Source organism: Culex quinquefasciatus, chromosome 3, assembly GCF_015732765.1.
Source record: "Culex quinquefasciatus strain JHB chromosome 3, VPISU_Cqui_1.0_pri_paternal, whole genome shotgun sequence".
In the NCBI taxonomy this organism is placed as follows: Eukaryota; Metazoa; Arthropoda; class Insecta; order Diptera; family Culicidae; genus Culex; species Culex quinquefasciatus.
The window spans coordinates 153,171,376-153,192,450 of NC_051863.1; the positions used below are offsets into that span (position 1 = coordinate 153,171,376).

Here is a 21,075-nt window from a genome sequence, read left to right on the forward strand (position 1 = left end):
AACTTCTACGCATAATTGTCCCACCAAGTATTTTTTTACACGGAATCATCAGTTACTAAGCATTATGTCTTGTTTACCAGTTGTATAGCAAGATAATCACAAATAAGGATGATAAACTGCTAACTGGTGTGATTAGGGACACATAGGACGAATAGGAACCCACGGGACAATTATGCGTAGAAACACAGAAATCGATCGAAAAATTTCAATCGCGTTTTTCTCAGTTGCACTTTTTTGAACATGGGACAATTATGCGTAGAACGGCAGTATAGGGCCTTAAAAAATTATAGGACCTTTAAAAAAAACTCTTACGGGTGCCACGATATTTCGAGATGGGATGAACTAAATAAAGACTCGCAAGACATATCTCGTGTGCATGACGAAGCCCGATCTTGAAATCTTGTATTTTTAAAAATGACAAAAATTGGTGATTTTTTATATGAAAAACATGAACATATTTTTATCTTTTTGCCTTCCTCACTGAGGTAAGGCTATAATCCTGCTCTAAAAATGAACTTTTTATTAAAAGCTCGAAGACCCACCTTCATATATACACATCGACTCAGAATCGAAAACTGAACAAATGTCTGTGTGTGTGTATGTGTGTGTGTGTGTATGTATGTATGTGTTCAAAAATCTTGCCAAGTTTTCTCAGCACTGGCTGAACCGATTTTGATCGAACCAGTTGCATTCGACTTGGTTTAGGGTCCCATACATCGCTATTGAATTGTTTGAAGTTTCGATAAGTAGTTCAAAAGTTATGTATAAAAATGTGTTTTCGCATAAATCCGGATCTCAATTATATGCATGTAAACGATGTCCGGATCCATCATCCGACCCATCGTTGGTTAGGTAATCGAGAGACCTTTCCAACGAGTCTACAACATTGAAGATCTGGCAACCCTGTCTCAAGTTATGACCACTTAAGTGATATTTATGTACTTTTTTGAAGCCGGGTCTCACTTAAATGCATGTAAACGATGTCCGGATCCATCATCCGACCCATCGTTGATTAGATAATCAAGAGACCTTTCCAACGAGTCCACAACTTTTAAGATCTGGCAACCCTGTCTCGAGATATGACCACTTAAGTGATATTTATGTACTTTTTTGAAGCCGGATCTCACTTAAATGCATGTAAACGATGTCCGGATCCATCATCCGACCCATCATTGGTTAGGTAATCGAGAGATCTTTCCAACGAGTCTACAACATTGAAGATCTGGCAACCCTGTCTCGAGTTATGACCACTTAAGTGATATTTATGTACTTTTTTGAAGCCGGGTCTCACTTAAATGCATGTAAACGATGTCCGGATCCATCATCCGACCCATCATTGGTTAGGTAATCAAGAGACCTTGCCAACGAGTCCACAACATCGAAGATCTGGCAACCCTGTCTCGAGTTATGACCACTTAAGTGATATTTATGTACTTTTTTGAAGCCGGATCTCACTTAAATGCATGTAAACGTTGTCCGAATCCATCATCCGACCCATCATTGGTTAGGTAATCGAGAGATCTTTTCAACGAGTCTACAACATTGAAGATCTGGCAACCCTGTCTCGAGTTATGACCACTTAAGTGATATTTATGTACTTTTTTGAAGCCGGGTCTCACTTAAATGCATGTAAACGATGTCCGGATCCATCATCCGACCCATCATTGGTTAGATTATCAAGAGACCTTGCCAACGAGTCCAAAGCATCGAAGATCTGGCAACCCTGTCTCGAGTTATTACCACTTTAGTGATAGTTATGTACTTGTTGAAGCCGGATCTCACTTAAATGTATGTAAACGATGTCCGGATCCATCATCCGACCCATCGTTGGTTAGATTATCAAGAGACCTTTCCAACGAGTCCAAAGCATCGAAGATCTGGCAACCCTGTCTCGAGTTATGACCACTTAAGTGATATTTATGTACTTTTTTGAAGCCGGATCTCACTTAAATACATGTAAACGATGTCCGGATCCATCATCCGACCCATCATTGGTTAGGTAATCGAGAGATCTTTCCAACGAGTCCACAACATTGAAGATCTGGCAACCCTGTCTCGAGTTATGACCACTTAAGTGATATTTATGTACTTTTTTGAAGCCGGGTCTCACTTAAATGCATGTAAACGATGTCCGGATCCATCATCCGACCCTTCGTTGGTTAGGTTATCAAGAGACCTTTCCAACGAGTCCAAAGCATCGAAGATCTGGCAACCCTGTCTCGAGTTATGACCACTTTAGTGATATTTATGTACTTTTTTGAAGCCGGATCTCACTTAAATGCATGTAAACGATGTCCGGATCCATCATCCGACCCATCATTGGTTAGGTAATCGAGAGATCTTTTCAACAAGTCTACAACATTGAAGATCTGGCAACCCTGTCTCGAGTTATGACCACTTAAGTGATATTTATGTACTTTTTTGAAGCCGGGTCTCACTTAAATGCATGTAAACGATGTCCGGATCCATCATCCGACCTATCATTGGTTAGATTATCAAGAGATCTTTCCAACGAGTCTACAACATTGAAGATCTGGCAACCCTGTCTCGAGTTATGACCACTTAAGTGATATTTATGTACTTTTTTGAAGCCGGGTCTCACTTAAATGCATGTAAACGATGTCCGGATCCATCATCCGACCCATCGTTGATTAGATAATCAAGAGACCTTTCCAACGAGTCCACAACATTTAAGATCTGGCAACCCTGTCTCGAGTTATGACCACTTTAGTGATAGTTATGTACTTTTTTGAAGCCGGATCTCACTTAAATGCATGTAAACGATGTCCGGATCCATCATCCGACCCATCATTGGTTAGATTATCAAGAGACCTTGCCAACGAGTCCACAACATCGAAGATCTGGCAACCCTGTCTCGAGTTATGACCACTTTAGTGATATTTATGTACTTTTTTGAAGCCGGGTCTCACTTAAATGCATGTAAACGATGTCCGGATCCATCATCCGACCTATCATTGGTTAGATTATCAAGAGATCTTTCCAACGAGTCTACAACATTGAAGATCTGGCAACCCTGTCTCGAGTTATGACCACTTAAGTGATATTTATGTACTTTTTTGAAGCCGGGTCTCACTTAAATGCATGTAAACGATGTCCGGATCCATCATCCGATCTATCATTGGTTAGATTATCAAGAGATCTTTCCAACGAGTCTACAACATTGAAGATCTGGCAACCCTGTCTCGAGTTATGACCACTTAAGTGATATTTATGTACTTTTTTGAAGCCGGATCTCACTTAAATGCATGTAAACGATGTCCGGATCCATCATCCGACCCATCATTGGTTAGATTATCAAGAGACCTTGCCAACGAGTCCACAACATCGAAGATCTGGCAACCCTGTCTCGAGTTATGACCACTTTAGTGATATTTATGTACTTTTTTGAAGCCGGGTCTCACTTAAATGCATGTAAACGTTGTCCGAATCCATCATCCAACCCATCATTGGTTAGGTAATCGAGAGATCTTTTCAACGAGTCTACAACATTGAAGATCTGGCAACCCTGTCTCGAGTTATGACCACTTAAGTGATATTTATGTACTTTTTTGAAGCCGGGTCTCACTTAAATGCATGTAAACGATGTCCGGATCCATCATCCGACCTATCATTGGTTAGATTATCAAGAGATCTTTCCAACGAGTCTACAACATTGAAGATCTGGCAACCCTGTCTCGAGTTATGACCACTTAAGTGATATTTATGTACTTTTTTGAAGCCGGGTCTCACTTAAATGCATGTAAACGATGTCCGGATCCATCATCCGACCCATCGTTGATTAGATAATCAAGAGACCTTTCCAACGAGTCCACAACATTTAAGATCTGGCAACCCTGTCTCGAGTTATGACCACTTTAGTGATAGTTATGTACTTTTTGAAGCCGGATCTCACTTAAATGTATGTAAACGATGTCCGGATCCATCATCCGACCCTTCGTTGGTTAGGTTATCAAGAGACCTTTCCAACGAGTCCAAAGCATCGAAGATCTGGCAACCCTGTCTCGAGTTATGACCACTTTAGTGATATTTATGTACTTTTTTGAAGCCGGATCTCACTTAAATGCATGTAAACGATGTCCGGATCCATCATCCGACCCATCATTGGTTAGGTAATCGAGAGATCTTTCCAACGAGTCCACATAATAGAAAATCTGGCAACCCTGTCTCGAGTTATGACAACTTAAGTTATATCTGTGTACTTATTTTTCTGGACCTAAAAAAATAGCTGAAATATGTTTCCAAACCACTCATATTACCCATTGTTGGTAAAAAGTGAGGAAGGCATCAACCACACAGGTGGATTAAGTTTGTTTTTTTTTAAAGTAAACTTTTTGAAAATCGGCCTTCGTCATGCACACGGGGTCGGTTCAACGAGACTTAACCAATTTTTTTTTTTTTTTTGTTGAGATATCTAGCACTTGTTTTTGAAACTACTAACTTCAAAAAGTTATATCACGGTAATGATTCTATGACAATTTCCGGAATTCCATTTCCCGGAATGGACATTATCCGGAATGGACGTTTTCCGTAATGGACGTTATCCGGAATGGACGTTATCCGGAATGGACATTATCCGGAATGGACGTTTTCCGGAATGAAATTTCCCGGAATGGACGTTTCCCGGAATGGACATTTCCCGGAAAAATGAGTTTTTTTTATATATCACCTGATGTGACAATGAATTGGTTTGACCTAGTCACATTTAAGGAACTCGATATTTTGACAACCATATGAATGATAAATACATGAATGATAAAAAAGAAAGTGAAATGTTCGGACACGAACAATAGAAGCAAGCGTTAACTATTGAACCAATACTTTATTAACTTCCACGAGATGTAACAATGTAGATCGACAGTTATTAAACAAACACTAGATGTTTTCAACATTCTTTCAATGTGATGTTATGTAAGAATTTTTCCTTCTTTTGTTAAGGGTTTACATACATGTAGAAAATCACAAAATTTCATGTTACAGAAAATTTATTGAATCCACTAAAAAGATGATATATATTACATGATTAAACTAAGTTAGGGACGATTTTAAACTCAACATTTTGCCGTGGGCAAAGCGGACTGTCAAACTTTCTGAGCATTTTTCTCGAAACACCGAGTTGGTTTACGGGTGCCACGATATCTCGAGATGGGATGGACCAAATTGGCGGAATTTTGGGGTGAAAACTCTCATGGTATATCCCGTGTGTATGACAATTTTTTTTTTAAATAAGTTTTTTGAAAATCGGCATTCGTCATGCACACGGGACCGGTTTAACGAGTCTTCACTACAATTTTGGGCCGATTTGATAAAGGCAGTGTCAAGATATCGTGGCAGCCGTTTTTTGAAACTGCTAACTTCAAATAGCATATTTCGGCAATGATACAACCAAATGTCTTCAAATTTGTTTTGATAATAGATGAAAATGTATATTTTAATGCCCTGAAAACAGATTTCAAATAAAATTAAGTGTGTGCTCACACCAACCTCTGACTTTTTTGTCGATTTACATGTATGTAACCCCTGAATCAGTTGACTTTTGTGACTAAATTCTACCAAATTTAACTATAAAGCAGAATGATTATTTTCAAAGAAAGGAAAACCTCAATAAAATAAAAAGCTTTTCAGAAAATCAAGGTATAACGTTCACTTTCTTCAGGTTTTCCCTACTTTAAAAATAAACATTCTGCTTTATAATAAAATTTGGTCTTACTGATCCTCGGTCCCAACCTGGTCACAGCACCTAAAAGGACCTAATAAAAATAAGTTAAGAAAAAAATTATAATAAAATTTGGTAGAATTTAGTAACACAAGTCAACTGATTAACACAAGAAGGGAAATCTCTTACACGAAATCCCATCACATTGATGAAAGAGTGTTCATTTTCAAAGAAGGGAAAAACCTCAAGAAAATACACATTATATTTTGATCTTCTGAAAGCTTTTTATTTTCTAGAGGATTTCCCTTCTTTGAAAATAAACATTCTTCTTTATAGTGCAGAGTTCTGCAACGAAAAACTAGGTAAAATTGAGTAGAATTAACAAAAAAGAGAAAATTCTTATAAAAAAAATCCATTACTTTGATGAAAGAATGTTCATTATCAAAGAAGGGAAACCCTCAAGAAAATACACATTATACTTTGATCTTCTGAAAACTTTTTGTTTTTCCCTTCTTTGAAAATAAACATTCTTCTGTATAGTTCCGAGTTCTTTAATGAAAACTAGGTAAAATTTAGTAGAATTAACAAAAGAAGGGAAAACTCTTATATAAGTCCCATTACATTGATGAAAGATTGTGTATTTTTTAAGAAGGGAAAATCTCAAGAAAGTACGCATTATACATACATTGATTTTCTGTGAAGCTTTTTATTTTCTTGAGGTTTTCCCTTTTTTGAAAATAAACATTCTGCCTTATAATAAAATTTGGTAGAATTTAGTCACAAAGGTCAACTGATTAACAAAAGAAGGGAAAATTCTTACTTAACATCACATTGAAAGAATGTTAAAAACATCTAGTGTGTGTGTGTGTGTGTGGTCCAATCCAATACCCGCTGGCCGGCAGCGAAATTATGGGAAAGTATAATTTGTATCAGTCTTGGGTTATGCTGATACATGTTATCTCAGTCCCGGGTATTAGGTGGTGACAGCCCTCGCGCTGCTTCCAATGACCCGTTTCAGAATGACAGAGCTTCTTGCGGTCCAATTCCGAGGTCATTGGGCATTGTCTGGCCCCGCCCAAACATAGACCAAGAACCAGAAGAGTCCTCAACCTATCTTTAGACTTCCAATCCCATAAGGCAAAAATGAGATCAGCGCGTATTTAGTGGTTGTTGATAAGTAGGCAGAATTTTACAGTTTCAGTTTGGATAGATCTCACCAAGTTTCTGGAATCCCGGTAGCCTTCTTTATCGGCTGCTTCTAAACATCCGGACGTTGCCAGCTACTTTAAGTCGTACGAGTCCGGACGGCCAGCTGCGTGTCGCAAATCACGGACAGCTTGATCTCTTGCCGATCCGACACATATCCTGGCGAGTGTATTCTGGAAAGTTTGCCTTGGCAGCTGCGGACACGATCTTGCGGTGTGTCATCTTCAACAACCAAATTTCAGTAATACAAAAATCACTACGATTATTAACAAAAACAAAGCTGTGCAGTGAGAGGAGCATGTCGCACACTCTATTATAAAAAGTTTTCTTCATGTAACTTTTACACAACACAATTTTTCTAACTTTTCCTCGAATTCTTCATTTCGAGGAACGAGTTGAGTTTTACCATAATTTCACTATTTCCAAAGAATGTTAAAAACATCTAGTGTTTGTCTAATATCTATCGATCTACAGTGTTAAATCTCGTTGTGGGTAATAAAGTATTGGTTAAATAGTCAACGCTTGCTTCTATTGCTCGTGTCCGAACATTTCACTTTCTTTTTTATCATTCATATATGTTATATTCAATATTGTTGTCAAAATATCAAGTTCCTTAAATATGACTAGGCCAAACCAACGGGGTACGGGGTACAAACTTAATAATTCTTAACCACAAGTAAGCGAGTAGGCAAGATTCCAAAAACTCATTTTTCCGGGAAATGTCCATTCCGGGAAACGTCCATTCCGGGAAATTTCATTCCGGATAACGTCCATTCCGGATAATGTCCATTCCAGATAACGTCCATCCCGGAAAACGTCCATTCCGGATAATGCCCATTCCGGGAAATGGAATTCCGGGAATTGTCATAGAATCCACGGTAATGATACTACAAAATATCTTCAAATTTGTTTTGTTAATACATGAAAATGTATATTTTGATGCCCTGAAAACAGATTTAAAAAAGTTTAATATTGTCCTTTGAGCTATTCTGATTCTGGACCAGATATGAGCAAATCGGGCAACATTTACCCATTGATACTCGAAGGTGAAGTTTTGTGTAAAAAATCGAAGAATGTATAAAAAAAACGCAATTTTCTTACGGATTTGTCAGCAGGAAGCACAACTTCCATGCAAATATTCAGAAAAGTTCGATTCACATGGGACATTTTATGCTCTTCAATAGGACATACCAAATCTATAAAACTCGATCCTGGAAAGTTGTTAGTGATACATAAACAAAAAGAAATTTTGCATGATAATTTTTTTCATTAATATTAGGCTCGGGTATCAATAGGTTAATCTTAACAAATTTCGCTCAAAATTGCCTCAGATGCTCATAAGTCATTTTTCTGGGCACCGTAGTGATCAGGGACCAAAGTCACCCCTTAGGCCAATGCTTCACGCAAATCGAAGAAGGATTGGGGGAACTGCTGTGTGAGTTTGACGAGATTTAATAATCTTTGTAATAAACGTCAATGATTGATAATTTAAACAACTTTATTAATTTGAATGTGTTAGAAAGGCTTTTATGATACAAACTTTTGTTTTAACTTTAAAAATAATTTAAAATCTTTCACTTGTTGATCCGCTCAGGCCTGAATTTTCCAAAAAATATTTTTCATCTTATGATGGGAAAATGATTTTGAAGGCCATACGAAAATTATAGGCTAGTTTAAATAAATGATTTTTTGGTCATAAATGACCCATCAGGCCTGAAAGGGTTAAGCAAAACAAAGAAATTTAAAGAAATCAGTTGATTTTGCAATTAATTGTTCACAATAGGACACTGACTATAAATATTACTAGGATTAACGTTGACATTTTATTTATATTCATTAAATTTAAATAATTTGAATACATTTAGGAAAGAATACCGAAATGGGAACAAACAGTCCCTCCTGCATGTGTCGGTTGATATTTACATTTAAAAAATAACACGATGTACTGTTTGTTTGCACCTCAACTTTAATCAATATACATTGTTTTGCTTGATTTATCGCCTTTAGGAACCACTTTTCGATAATGACTTCAACGATCAAACCTTAAGGTAAGTGACGAACCGAGCAATCGTTTTAACATTTAGAAAAAAAAAATATTTTGTTCAAAACAAAACATGATTTGCACAATCCTCTCCTCAAGATTTTCAAGCAACATTTAAAGCATGTTAGGAAATATTACAAACAATTCGCGTTCAATTCCACCTGCTTCGCACCTTCCAGTGCATTGCCAGCCATTAAAAAAAAGGTAAGCTTTCAACAGCCCAACCAGCCAGGCCAGCATCAGCTGTATAGGTGCGTGTATGCGCGGTGCCCACGATCGCGACACCGACGATCGCCGATCTTCCTTCGTCAACAGGTCGAGAGCGAACTACGTTTGTCTGTGTTTGTTGAGATGGAGAGGCGCACACACCAGTAGACTACAATTACGACGACCACATCGCGCGTTCGGATTGTTCGGCCACTGGCACAGTTCGAGTTGGCTAGTTGGATCGTTCTTGATTCGTACGGTTGGTTGGTTTGTTTTTAGGTTAGGTTTGAATTCTGTTTTCGATTTTTTATCAAATGTTTCCGACCTATCCTGTCCCACCTGTGGCGCCATGTTGTTTCCTCTTTCGTACATTCGATTCCAGTTTCCAGAGATCGTCGGCTGGCTTAGCGCTTGGTAGTAGTGGTAGTACGTACCGTGATCATCTGCGCTCCTCCGGAAAACCAGCTCCGATCGGCTCCAGCCGCGTTCGGCCTGGTCAGTGCCAATGTACAGCTGAACGAGTGTGCTTCTTTCCTCTCTGACGCGTGTGCAAGCAACGACGCAGTTGTTTTGTGAGGTGTTCTTTTTGAGGTTTGTGTGGTTTGTTCGCGTTTCTTGGGTTATTTACTTGTTTTTTTTATTCCGTTCCTGTTGCGCTCTCTGTCTATGTCGCAGTGTCTGTGATATTTGTGTTTCAGTGCGCCTGATTGGGCTCGCTAAATTTTGTTCAGTTTTTTTGTTGTTGTTTATTTGGATTGTGCCCTTTTGAAACGTAGTGCGGAATTTAGTGCCAGTTTAGTGCTTCTCATTGTATTGTTAGATTCTGATGTTGCACTTTTGACTTGAATTCGGGATACATTTTACACTTTTAGACGTTGTTCGTACACTCTAAAAAATATTAAGTTACTCAGTAGTTCGCTGTCAGAGCTCATGACAATTTTAGATCTGGGCAAAAAAGCCACTGATCGAAAGAGCCAGAAAAAGGTACGTGTAATATACGGGGCACGAACGCGAGAACGAAAGGCAAGAAGGTGTGCAGAGTCACCTCTCATACGAAGCAACAGCAACAACAACTACTACAAAAGAGTATACTGCAGTGAAGGAACAAAAAACCCGATCATTTGTTTTAGGATAAATAGTTGAGAAACTCACCAAATTAGCAAAGTGCCACCTCGGGCTCTTGAAATTTGAAGTATTCGCATGACGTTTAGCCAGGACACCAACCGTTGTATGTAAAATAAATACTCAGTGTTTCCGTTTCCAGGGTAACCGGGCAGAAATTCGGGAAAGTGAGTACGATCGGTGAGTGTGAGTGCGTGTGCCGTGCGTGTTGCCTACATTTCGGAAGAAAAGTGCATGTGAAAGTTTGCCAAAGTGCTTGAAATTGGTGCAAATTGTGCGCAAGATTGTGGATTAAGCCAGAAATATCACCACACACTGTAGCTGTGTAGTAGCGGTGGAACCAGCGCCCCAGTAGAGCCGCAGTTGAGACCCCAACGACGACACACGCACACGTACAGAACAGCGGGCGTGCACACATACAAGCGTAGCAAATTCACGAAGACACGGAAATCGCGCAGGCAAAGCGAGTTTTGCAGTAGGAATACAAAAAAAAAAACAAGCAGCACTACACAAAGTGCTCAAAGCAGTGACGACGACGTCGTGTGTTTGAAAGTTCGCCAAAGTTAGGTAACGTATATGTCCCCCCTTAACTCCCCCTTCTGTATCTATGGTTACCCCCTCACCCCTTAATTTGTACCTTAAACCTTAAGATTAAGGCCTGAGGCGCGCTCGCGCGCATGTATTTGTGACTTGTGGGGTTATCCCCATTTCTTTCACTGCTGGAAAATTTGTCATCGCGAAAGATTATGCTGTGGAATGTCAAATTTTACTGCAGAAGCTGCATTCAAAGCTAAAATATAGCCAATTTAGTGCTAATCCCATTCTTCAACTCGGTAAAAAAAACAAGTTTGCAAAATTTCCATGTGATCATCTGATCTCCCCTCTCGCAAACACCGAGAGAGCTATTTTTATTGTAGTTTTTTTTGCATTTGAATTTCTACAGCACAATGCAATGTGTGTGCTTACAAGTGCACATTACACACAATTAAGTGCACAATGGGGCCTGTGTGTATACGAAATGGGTAACGAAATGTTTGTGCGAGTGTGTTTGTGTGTGTTTAGTATGAAAATTGTTTCACTTTCGGAGCCCTTTTGATGCTTCTCGTGGCAGAGTGAAATTGTGGTGGCACGTTGGCTTTTCTGCGTTCAGTTTGTCAGCATGTAGACTTTGAGGCCTATTTTTGTATGAGAGTAATGAACCAAAACCTGAAACTTCTCGAAACCAAAAACTCTGTTGTTAAAAATTCAAATTTAGGTTTCAATGTATCATTTAATGCAGTTGAATACAGTTACTCTAGGTTAGTTTGACAGTCATTGTCAAAGGTTTGTTTTGGAAGTTTGAGTAGCAATGGTGGTGAAAATTCGTAACTTTTTAGATTGGCTTTGGCAAACCACCGGGGTTTCACTGTACTGCTCATAATGGAAAAGTTGTCCCACTTGTTTTTTGTGTAATTTTTAAGTTATTGTTACCATTTTTTTCATTTTGAAATAGTTTCGGAAAAAAGAGATAAATTGCTGCATTGTTCTAAAGATTCAAATTTAAAAAATATGGCTTGGCCAAATCGTCCCATACAAAAAAAATATTACCATAATTACCTTAGCTAGAATATTTGTTGACTGGGCTACTGTGCCCAGAATAAAAAAATTTACTAAATATATGTTGAAACACTTTATCATGTTGAAACATCATGTTGATGTCATTTGTGAAAATGTCTTCTCAACGGTGAGAAGTTTTTTCTGGAAATAAATTTGGCCACTCTTGGTGGAGGAGGGGCAATTTCTTGCCCTTTTTCGGTATTACTAGTGAAAATGATGCTAAAGGCCGCCATCTTGGGTGATTGAGATTAATAACGCGCGCAAACTGCGCACAGTGAATACATTTTTTTTTATTAATAATTCAATTTTTTATAAGAATTACTGTAGTAAAAGTCAAATTACACAGTAATTAAGCTAAACGTTTCATGTAATAAAAGTACAACTCTCTCTCAATTTTTTGAAATAAATCAATAAACCAAATTTTCAATTTTTGTTTCATTTGGGTGTTTTTTGTTCTTTTAAGAGCGCAGTTGGGTGGTTCAAAAATTTCCAAGCGCAAAATGAAAATTTGGTTTTAAGACCTTTCTCCAACTCCTTAAAATGAGGTCATCGCTAATCCTGATTTTTTTGTAAGAGATTTTTCTTTAAGATTAGTTGGCTGTTTAATTTTTTCTTTAGACATTTTCATTCCATTGACCATGAGCATGTCATGAAAAATTGTTAAAACAAATCGCAGAGAATTTGTTCTTTTATTGCAACAGTTGAAACATATTTTGTAATGATTTTTTTTGTCTTTCTACGTAAATTAAAGTCAAAATTATGTATATTTTTATTTTTTTTTTTTTTTCTGTGTTCAGGATGTCATTTTGAGCAATTATTATTCTACGAAAAACTTTACTTTAACTTTACTGTATTTTAATTTGCATTTATCTTGTTAAGTTTATGTTCGTTTCTGACAGTATTTGGCTTACTCTACCACCTCCTATCAATACCTTTTGCCTATCTAGTTTTATAATGTTTTTACAGTTACTTTTTCAATTTTTTGCTTATTTTTCACATTTTCTATTATAGAACGATGTTATTATCGATTAAATTGCTAAAAATGCTTAGAAGGATAGTCTGGCATACTACAAAAATTACTACATACTTATTTTAGTAAGAAACACCGCCAAAGTTGATCGCAGAAAAAAAATCATTTTTAAAAACATTGGTAAAGTCACATAAAACAAGACAAACTTACAAACAGTTATTTTTTTTTCAAATTTTAAGAATTCTTCTTTCCGATGCTTTTCGAAGATCAAAAATTAATTGAAAATAGATTTATGGTGAATATTTAGATCGAAGCCCGTCTAGAGGTGGGGTTGGGTTGTAGAGGGTTAAACTTAAAATACCAATATCTCACTGATGATCCGATTTTCAAATGTTGTTCACGGTTGACGAATATTTCTCGTACCAAAGTTATTTTTAACTGTTTGATAAGCAGTTTGTGTTATTTGTACTGTTATTTCGGACAACCTGTTTAAATACAGACTTTGTTCGTCAAAGACTTTGCGAGGTAATGACGCTAATCCGCCCAGAACAATGTAAGCGACTGTTATTTTTGTTTTCTTAGCTTAGACAAATTTTGTCGTTTTGTCGTTGCTCGTTTTATTGCTACGACAAGCAAAAGTTACATGAACCTCCCAAATGCTTGTTTGCCCGACCAAAACAGATAAGTATTGACGATGGAGCTATGTTAGTGTTGATTGTCGTTTTTGTATTGATTTTCAATTGCTTTTCAAGGTTAAATTCTGTATTTTTTAAAAATTTTAAAGTTTAGACTTCTGTTTAATGAATACCTATGTATATTATGCGATTTCCTATTCTAAAATAAACTTTTGAAAAGCAACTATAAAAATTAAATTTTTTTCTCCAAATTATTCTAATAATAATAATTAATACAATCTTTCGCTCGTAAGCCTCTCTGCACCTTAATAAATGCAAATTTCGTAACCAAACCCGCCGAAAAGAAAGTCGAAACGCACAACTCAAAAAGTCCTCTGCGCCGCCCAGGTATCGTTGTGTCATATATTCCAAATTTAATCATTTCCTGCAAAACGAGTGGGGACGACCTTTTTGCGCGCTCGCGCACGATGTTTGGTGACCGGGCGGGCTCTCGTAACCCACTTGGGTCCGTGTTTGTTTTTTTGTCGCTGCGTCTTTTTTAATTGTTTGATTTGGAAGACTAAAGACTCAATAGGCTTTTCAAAGATTAAAAAAACATAATTGAAATTATATTAAAGTATAATGACGTCATTTTAAGAGAAACAAGCAAACAAAGAAGAAAGTGTCAACAACAACAAATAAAAAGTCGAATAATAGAGTTGGTCATCAAGAGGTTAACAATATTTTTTTTTTGTTTTTTCCTCTGTCGGATGGAACTTCGTTTCGTTTGCCAATTCGTTGCGGTTATCCGTTGATCATTGTTGTTTTTTTTTTCGTTTGTGGCTGAGCTGTGGCGGTGTGAAAGTTTTGCGTGTAGGTATGTGTGTGTGTGACTTTTCACTGCATGTGATATCAAAAAACCGTGTTATGAGTTTAGTCGAGCGCTCAGCTGCAAGAAATGCAAACGAGTTGTGATTCATCATCGGATTCAATGGTTTACTGTTTTGTGCCGGTTGAGAAATTGCTGTTGGCAAACCGTACACGAAATTTAATTTGGGACCATTTGGACCATTATTTGCCAATTTGTGCACACCTTTCTCTAATTGACTTTGACGAGTTTTTTGCCATGCCAATTTTATGCCAAAATTAAGTTGGAGACACCTTAACATTATTTTCAACAATCAAGGTTAATGTTTTGGAGATTGTTTAAGTTTTTTTTTTCTTATTTTAATAAGTTCTGCCCATACATTTCAACCAAAACAATGATAGTGGGCAACAAATATAGACATTGTTTTGCTTGATTTAAATAATAGTTTGTTAGTTTCAATGTTTGTTAATCTTGCTGAATATGAAAATTTTGAACTGTCAAAGTGGAACCAATTTACTGTTAAATAAGTATTGTTTTTCCGTGTTTTGAATGATTTGTCACGTTTGAAAGTTGAAGTCGTCATTTTTATTATGTTTTATAGTCTTGATCGTCTTTATCAGTTTACTGAAACTTGATTAAGTTGTATCGCTAAGAAAAGCTGCATTCCATCAGCCAGAATGATTCACATAATGACATCTCATCACCTTGAAAAATGATCAAAACTTCCAATTTAGCAAAATGTCAAAACTAGACATACTACTATTACCTATTATAAAACAGCATCAGTAAAGTCACTCTGAATAGCCTCCTTGTAGATGTAAACTGGGATCATTCGCGTTCGTATTCATGTTAAATTAGTTTTGAATGATATCACGTTTGATTTGACTCATCTCATCATCAGTTAGCTAATCGCGTTATTGATACATGAAGAATTGTCTCATTCCTACAAAATTCCGTAAACTCATTCAACTGAAACTTCTCGCCGTGTTATCTGTTTGGCCCGGCCGCGGTCTGGTCGTAAACTGATGTGTTTTGTACACAAAACAGTTTCTGAATAATTGCCAACTCGGCATCAGCCGGCCCTGAGTGTGGTCGACTCTGGGGCTCAGCGCGCAAAACTTGTTTTACACCCATTACTGCCGATTCATCTTCGCTTGGGCTGACTCGCTGGGTTGACTCTGGTTGACTGGCTCGTTGGTGCGGTGTACTCTGTCTATGTACAGTCGTAGAGTAGTCACAGAGGTAGAGGTATATTGAGCCGACCTGGCCGGAGCTGACCTTGAAAAACTATCAAACATCACGGCAGCCAGCCTGGGGCTGCTGCTGCTCACTGATCGAACAGCGGCCTTTGGGTGATTTGTATTGGAAGCTCACTTGTAGGGGAATTTGAGGTGGTAAGATCGTCACAAAATTTGGTGATTTTTTTTAATCGTTTAAAAAATAAGCACCCAAAATAAGAAACAACTATCATCTGCGACTGCGATGTCCTGACCTAAATGCAATTGTTTGACTAACATTTGATGGTGAGATCTGCTCGACATTCTGCTTATTCCATGGAATTCCTGGAGTTAAGACCTGTGGGTGTACCGCCGTAACAAGCAAGAGGTCGTTCAATTTTGACCCCGGATCTTGTTCGTATTGCCTCATAGAGTAGACTACTTTACTGCAACAATGGGATGGGTCATCCGAGTACTCCCTAGATATATGACCTGTTGGTCTTCCGCCATAACAAGCAAGCGGTAGTCGGATTTTTCCGGATCATACCCGTATTGTCTAAAAGAATACAGTAGACTTCTTTACTGATATGCCATAGAGAACTCCCTGGAGTTAAGACCTAAGGTCATACCCGGATTGCCTCAGAGAGTAAGGTGGACTACTTTACTAAAACAAATGGATGTTCTAGGTCATTCGAGGACACCCTGGAGTTCATATCTGTTGTTCTACTGCCATAACAAGCAAGAGATCATCGAATTTTGACCCCGGATCATACCCGTTTTGCCTCAGACAGTATTGTAGACTACTTTACTGCTAAAATGGCATGTTCTAGGTCATCCGAGAACTCCTTGGAGTTAAGACCTGTTGGTCTTCTGCCATTACAACCAAGAGGTCGTCGAATTTTGACGTCAGATCTTACACGGTTTGTCTCAGAGAGCATGGTAGACTACTTTAATGATACAATGAGATGTTCTAAGTCTTCAGAGGTCTCCCTGTTGTTAAGGCCTGTTGGTCTACCGCCATAACAAGCAAGAGGTCATCGGATGTTGCCCCCGGGTCATACCCGTATTGCCTCAGATTTTTACTAATGTGTTGGGATGTCCTGGGTCATCAAAGCACTCCCTTGCGTTAAGATCGACGAGTCTACCGTCTTAACACCCAAGTGGTCGGGGTTCTTTGACCCCATACCATACCCACATAGCTTCAGTGAGTATGTTAGAATACTTTGCTAATGTGTTGAGAACATTACATCATAACAGTAGTTTGGTTCGGGGTGAAAATCCTTGCTTGTTGTGGTGGTAGACTCGCAGATTACTTCAGGGAGTCATCGGATGACACAGGACATCCCAACACATTAGCAAGGTAGGCTACCAAACTCACTGAAGCTATAGAGTTATCTACGTGCGCATGTATTGCGTATACGTATACGAAAAAGATTGAGGTTAAATTTTGTACCATCCAGCAAAACAAATGGCGGGCAAGTGAGCGTGAGCGCGGGCTTAGATAACTCTATGTGAAAAATTAAGTTGCATAAGCATTACTTGTGTGAAGTTACTATCCTAAGCTGAGATGTGGACTACCTTCCAACAGCTGATTAATTCAAAGTTGGGATCAGAATTTGCGGGTGCTTGATGAATCGAGTAAGTCTACTGAAGGAAAAAAGTTACAAAATAACCTTCGAAATAGATGAAAAAATATGATCCTTTTTTTTTACTTATCTATAGAGGAGAAAAGCAACTCGCGACAAAATTTTGAGGCTAGGAATTTTGACAGGTTTGATTTTCATAAAGTATTCGCCTTCTTTTTTCTCCCACAGAAAACCTGGGAACGAGGTAGCTGTCAAACTATGCCAAAATGTTAAAGTCACTCACAAAATGAACTTTGAGTGATTTGAGTTCATTCCTGACGTCACGATTTTCTCCTCTATTTCAAGTGATCGAAATCGAGTTCACTAACCCTAAATAGAGGAGAAAATCGTGACGTCTGAAATGAACTCAAATCAAATCACTCAAAGTTCTCAAAGTTCTTTTGTGAGTTTTTTTTAACTTGCCTAGTTTTTGTGGGAGGAGAAAGGAGGCGAATACTTTATGAAAATCATACCTGTCAAAATTCCTAGCCTCAAAATTTTGTCGCGAGTTTTTTCCTCTATAGAAAAATTAGAGTGGTTGATTCAGTTGATTGTCTGTCAGATTACCAAATGAATATTTCCAGTATTTTAGAACCGCCATCTTGGATTATGGTTCCCAGTTCATTCTCTAGCATTGACCTAAAATAAGACTACACAGAAAAAAAGCTTAATTTTGGAAGGTTGACATTTTGGTTGATTGAATATTACCTCTTTTTTGAGTAATATTACTCAAAAAATGTGTAAAAATGTAAACCTGATAAATATTCATCAGACTGATCAGAACTGATGAACGAAACAAAATAAGAGGCACATCGTATAAGTATAAGCGCTGTCATGCATACTTTGCTACAAATGCTATCATCTGATGCAGCAAGAATAGAATAACAACTTGTGTAGCATTTCGGTCTTGTGGGTGTAGTTTAAATTTGTACAATTTTGTCTTTATTGATAACTTTTTCAACAGATTCATTTTCTCCTACAGTCATCGCTCTATCAGCACGTCAAACGTCTTGCGTCACAAATACAGTGTTAGCGATCCATTCCGTTCAGTTAGTTTGCTGCTGCCGGGGCACTTCTAACAGTCAGTGCACGAGGCGTCGTCGTCGTTGGCGTAGATGTCCATTTAGAAGCCTCCTCATATGAATACAATAATGTCCAACCTGTCCATAAAGCCACATTTGCCGGGGACCGGTCTTCTCCGCGCTCGTTGGAGTTCACAGCTTCAGAATTTATATTCTTTTTCAATTACCCGCCCCGATTTCGACAGCACGAAACTTCAACGAACGCGGCCTGGTTGCACCAGCAGCACACCTCTCCGATTGGCCCCTTGAACTCCGCGCGTACATCGCGGAGTTGAGTTGAGTTCAGTTCGGCTGAGGTTAATGGTGGCGCTGCTGCTGGCTGGCGGTCTGTGGGGCCATTTGGGATGCGTGGAGATGAATTTCGACAGTTAAAATGAGATTTATGCGGTACTTCTAGTCGCTGCAAGACAGGTTCCCAGGCCCAGGTTTTGGGTCACCACCGGGCTTGTGTACCGTGCACATAGTTGAGGTATGTGTTATGCGGCAACTGCGGAGTTATAACTTCGTCTTTATAGGGTTGTATCAGTGCATTGACGAAGTCGGGAAGTTAACAACTGTACCCAGATATTGCCAGGTTGTTTGAAGTTTAAAGATATTCAAATAGTAACTTGAATATTTCAACAAGTGCTAAAACAAATAATTTATAACTTTTTAAACAGCCAAGAGCAAAATTTCCCACTACAAGATTCTGAGTGTCTGGGAATTTAGAGCGACGACCGGCCACGACCGGTAGACAAGAGAGCGTATGACACGTTGCTGCCGCTACGCGATGTTCGCACAGGCTAAATTATGGCGGGGAGGTTTTTCTCAGCTTTTCCACCCTACAGCGGAAAGTCACGTCATCCGTCGAGAATGCAGCTCTATGATAGTGATCTCGTATAGTGTTGCCCCAGCTGATCATCCCCGGCCGCGGGGATCATGTTGAGGTCGTGCGACAGGAAAGTAGAACTTGAATCTAATTAGTTGATTTGTTAGCATTAATAATTTAGTAGTTGTTTACATGCGATGGAGTCAAGGATAGAAGTAAACATTGCAAGCGGAATAAGGTCAAACTACGCGATTGTCATTTCGTCGTGATGATGCTCTCTTGTCACACGCTTCATCTATTATCAGTATTCAGTTTTCGATATCAGCGTTACGGCCACAAATGTTTCCTTGCAATATTTTCTAAAGCAAATAACACCATTTTCAGATTCAATCTAGAACTTGAGAAGAACGTACTGATTGGCCTCAATTTAAAAAAATATGCACATATTTTACACCCATAACAGTAATCCCAGCACGATATCAGATTGAAGTTTCGATCACTGGTTATTAACAGAGATGGTTAAGCTACATGCTGCTGCTAGTCATTGCACTTATTTGCCGAAAGTCATGCCGTGCTAGCACGGCCAAGCTGCCCATACCTACCCGAGAGCTTCGAGTGGAGTGGAAAAGTGCAGAAAACCGCATCATGCAATTGCATTTTTGTAAAGTGAGGAATTTATTATCGCTTGTACAATGAATGAACGCGAAGGGGGTTCAGTCATGTATTCAGCTCCTCCTCTGAACAGACGCGATGATGCCTCTCGATTTGTTGGGCCATCCATACCTGCAAACACTCACATCAGTGTGTGGAGCGCACCCACACTAGCGCGCACATTCGCGAGAAGAATGTTTTCAAATTCCTTATTAATCACAGGTGTACTTATGTGAGTACGGAGAGACGTTAAGGTATTTATTACAACAGGCCGCGTGTGGTCGAACGCCCAAATGCAAAACATCCACGATTTCATGCCTTTTAGGAGCACTGTGAACACTGCACGTTGAGTTGCTTCGTGGCTAATCGTAATCTATAGCTGCAACTCTGGACGAGATTTATATGGAACGCATTGCTAGTGCAAGCTAGAATTTTTGCCATGTAATTCGAGCTGAGCGTAGAATGACTTGGAAAGCTGTCTATTTTACAATAAGTTATTTGTTTGTAATTGTTAAATCGAGCAATCGTGTAAAAATACTACTCTCAAAGGAACTATACATGACGTGCTACATTAAGGTGAAGTCGTCATTTCTGTTCTAGGTCAACTTTTTATTTTTATATTTCATCAAGAGAGTATTATGCTTCAATGGTCCCCTCGTATTTTTCCTACAGCCCAGTAAGCGAGCAGAGTAATTCTCTACGAAATCGGTCTTTTTTCTTCAATTTTAATTTTTGTATTTTTTAATCTGACTGAAACTTTTTTGGTGCCTTCGGTATGCCCAAAGAAGCTATTTTGCATCATTAGTTTGTCCATATAATTTTCCATACAAATTTGGCAGCTGTCCATACAAAAACGATGTATGAAAATTCAAAAATCTGTATCTTTTGAAGGAATTTTTTGATCGATTTGGTGTCTTCGGCAAAGTTGTAGGCATGGATACGGACTACACTGGAAAAAATGATACATGGTCAAAAAAATTTGGTGATTTTTTTATTTAACTTTTAATCACTAAAACTTGATTTGCAAAAAAACACTATTTTTATTTTTTTTATTTTTTGATATGTTTTAGAGGACATAAAATACCAACTTATCAGAAATTTTCAGGTTGTGCAAAAAATCATTGACCGAGTTATGAATTTTTTAATCAATAATGATATTTTCAAAAAATCGAAATTTTGGTCGCAAAAATTTTTCAACTTTATTTTTCGATGTAAAATTGAATTTGCAATCAAAAAGTACTCTAGTGAAATTTTGATAAAGTGCACCCTTTTCAAGTTATAGCCATTTTTATGTAACTTTTTTCAAAATAGTCGCAGTTTTTCATTTTTTTAAATTAGTGCAAATGTTTGCCCACTTTTGAAAAAAATATTATTGAAAAGCTGAGAAAATTCTC

General features: G+C 38.2%; 1 protein-coding gene across 5 annotated transcripts in view; it reads left to right on the forward strand.

Moving 5' to 3' along the window:
• Nucleotides 1-9,563: 9,563 nt before the first annotated feature.
• LOC6048591 (PTB domain-containing adapter protein ced-6) overlaps nucleotides 9,564-21,075 on the forward strand; it is a 69,066-nt gene continuing 57,554 nt past the window's right edge. For 3 of the 5 annotated variants that reach the window (XM_038259677.1, XM_038259681.1, XM_038259678.1), the window contains exons 1-2: nucleotides 9,564-9,719; nucleotides 10,393-10,817. The gene's annotated coding sequence lies outside the window, so the exon portion shown is untranslated. Of the gene's footprint in view, nucleotides 9,720-10,000; nucleotides 10,113-10,392; nucleotides 10,818-21,075 lie in introns of those variants that run through there. The other 2 variants (XM_038259679.1, XM_038259680.1) reach the window with 2 other exon arrangements.